We start from the raw sequence: 2,686 nt of genomic DNA, 5'->3' as shown, positions 1-2,686 counted from the left end.
TCTGTGGGAGTCGGGGGGTCGGGGAGGGGCGCCGGCTTCTCGTTTCCACGCAAGACCCTCACCCGCGAGTAGCAGAGCGGCTTCCGGCCGCCAGCACGGGCTCCGAAGCGCGGAGGAGGGAGCAGCCGAGCACAAACGAGTGGGCAGCGGCGGTTGAAGATTTGAAAACGCGTCACGCGGCCGCGGCGCCCCAGACGTGCGTCCCGCCCCCTCGCGCGCCGTGCCCCGCCTCGCGCCGGCCCACACGTGCCCGCCCCGTCGGCTGCGCGCCCCGCCTCCCCCGGCCTGCTGGCCCCGCCCCCTAGCGCGCCCCGCCCCTCACGTCCGGCCCCGCCCGTGTCTCCGCCCCCGCCCCTCCCCCCAGCGCAATGCCCTCCTCTGCTTCGGATCCGCCCCGCTGCGCGCTAGCCGTGTCGCGATCCTGCGCGGCCGCGGACAGTTCTTGTGGACTTCACATCTCGTAGTGGATGCACTGTACGCCGGGCACCGGCCGAGCCCACCCCCAGTCTTGTACCCACCTTCCAGGGAGTCCGGGATCGCTTGCCCGCCAGCCGCCGCCTCCCCCAGGTAGACTTTTCCTTCCCCACGGGACTGCGGTCCCGGAGGAAGGCAGGCGCGGTGGCGGCGGGGTCGAGCCTGGACTGAGCCTCTGGCCCCGCTGGGCTCCGCTCTCGGGAGTATCCCATTGCTCCGCGCGACCGGATTTACGCAGCGTAGCTTTCCCCGCCACGCCGCGGCCTGAGCCTGCCACCCGAGACTGGCCGTGGAGCGTCTTCTCGGCTCAGAGAGAGGCGCGGGGGGCGAGGAGCCAGGGTCGGGCCGGAAGTCCCAAGGCCAGGCCTCCTCTAGAGTGCCCTTTAGTCCTGGCCTTGCGCTTGCGGTCCACTTCCTGTGCACACACCTGTTTTCATCTTGCTGTATGTAAGTTTATTTCAGCAGTGACAGTGGCCTTTGCCTTCAGAGGCCGGCGGTTTTGTGTCTGATCGGTTGCTTTACCGGCTTATAAAACTTGGTTCAATTGCTGTATATCTTTGTCTCCAGGTGGCTTTTCTTTTCTTTTTCTTTTTTTGCTTGGGAGACATCTACACCGAGCTGGTGCTCAGATACCATGCAATGCTGGGCATTGAATCCAGACCTCTTACATGCAAAGTATACTCTCTCGCCCGTTAAGCTGTATCTCGTTTCTCACAGCGGCTTCTCTTATTGTTATTTTTTTTTAATCTGAAAAAACAGAGGTGTTAATGGGATCATGGTTAAGGATTACTTTGTGTTTTTTATAAAGAAAGTAATTTTGTAACTGGGGAAATGTGTCACCCAAAATTGCTCTTGGTATGTTTATTTTGTAAACATTAAAGGAAGGATTAAAGAGAAGAACATAAATGGTTGGGATTTTCTAGGAAAATGAGAGTATTAGTTTGATCACTTTAGGTTGAAAGCTCCTTTCTTGTGTGTGTTGATGACTTTAGAAGACATTTGACAGTTTGTTACTCAGGGGAGGTGATGTGAAGGAAGATAGATTGAATTGAGAGGTTGTACAGACAGATCTGTCACTAGCTCTCAGTAATGCATAAGAGACTATCAGATCTTTAGACGCAGGAGGTATATTGTGAACAAGTATCTGAGATTTTAATTTATCTTTGGGAAGAACAAGTTGTTTTCAAAAGGCGAGTTACTGGAAGAGCAAAAAGTTTTTATTTTTATTAAAAAAGCTAATATGTTGAGAAACATCGTAGACTGTAAACTCATGGTAGGAAATGAGATTGCTCAGGGCAGCCTGTGAAGTAAGAGAAATTGTGATGAGTGGTGGAGGTAATGAAATAGTGAAAGAGATGTGGAAAATGCCACTAAAGCAGGAACAGAACCTGGTACAAAATATTATTTAGGATGGCATTTCCATTTTTCAACCAGGGGCCTTATGACCCCTTAAATATTCTGAGGGGCCACAGTACAAAACTAGGGGACCAGTCAACAAGGGGCATAGGTATACAGCAAGGAAGCAAAATTGGAAAGGAGGGGGGCCATAGTAGAGAAAGGTTGAGAAACAGTTTTCAAGTTCCAGCACAAACATTGAGATTATGCAAGTTTCACTAGATGATTTTGGGTAATTTTGAGCATTAAATCTGTATAAAGAGAGCAAGAAATACACTTCAGATGTTGTAGGGATTGAATGAAACATGTTTGAAAACATGTTTGAAATTAAAATATGTTTAATTCACACAGTGCCTGGCACAGGTTCCTCAGTAAGTGCTGCATTCTGGTGAACTGTGTTTCAGCCATTCGTCTCAAGAGTTCAAAAAGGCTAACACTTGGAAAATAGGCCTTTGATTCTGTGTCTAAAATATCCTTGATGCCTTCTAAATCCCACATGGATTCCCAGGAACATGAACACACACACACACACACACACACATACGTGCGCGCACACACACACACACACACACACACACTGTGGTTCTGAGTGAGAAGTTTAGTTGATAATTAGATGCGCTCTGCATAAAATTGATGTGTTTCGAGTGGAAACAAGATGAGTATATTCTTGGGATAAACTGTCCATGTAAAGAATTAAGAGTGATAGGGAAACAAGATTGGGTCTTGATAAGGTATAGGGGAAGGGAGAGAGACAATACAGGGATTAAAGCACTTGGCTTGCATACTACAGACTCATTTTTGGTCCTAGCACCACATA

At 50.0% G+C, this 2,686-nt stretch overlaps 1 protein-coding gene across 4 annotated transcripts in view; it reads left to right on the top strand.

The window, feature by feature from the left end:
- The first annotated feature begins 371 nt into the window (after positions 1–371).
- SLC25A40 (solute carrier family 25 member 40) overlaps positions 372–2,686 on the top strand; it is a 36,763-nt gene continuing 34,448 nt past the window's right edge. For 2 of the 4 annotated variants that reach the window (XM_056118219.1, XM_056118220.1), the window contains exon 1: positions 372–567. The gene's annotated coding sequence lies outside the window, so the exon portion shown is untranslated. Of the gene's footprint in view, positions 568–824; positions 922–2,686 lie in introns of those variants that run through there. The other 2 variants (XM_056118221.1, XM_056118222.1) reach the window with 1 other exon arrangement.

Source organism: Sorex fumeus, unplaced genomic scaffold (assembly GCF_029834395.1).
Source record: "Sorex fumeus unplaced genomic scaffold, SorFum_2.1 ptg000037l, whole genome shotgun sequence".
NCBI classification, from domain to species: domain Eukaryota; kingdom Metazoa; phylum Chordata; class Mammalia; order Eulipotyphla; family Soricidae; genus Sorex; species Sorex fumeus.
Note: the sequence above shows the minus strand (reverse complement) of the source record. Positions and strands in the feature narration are given on the sequence as shown.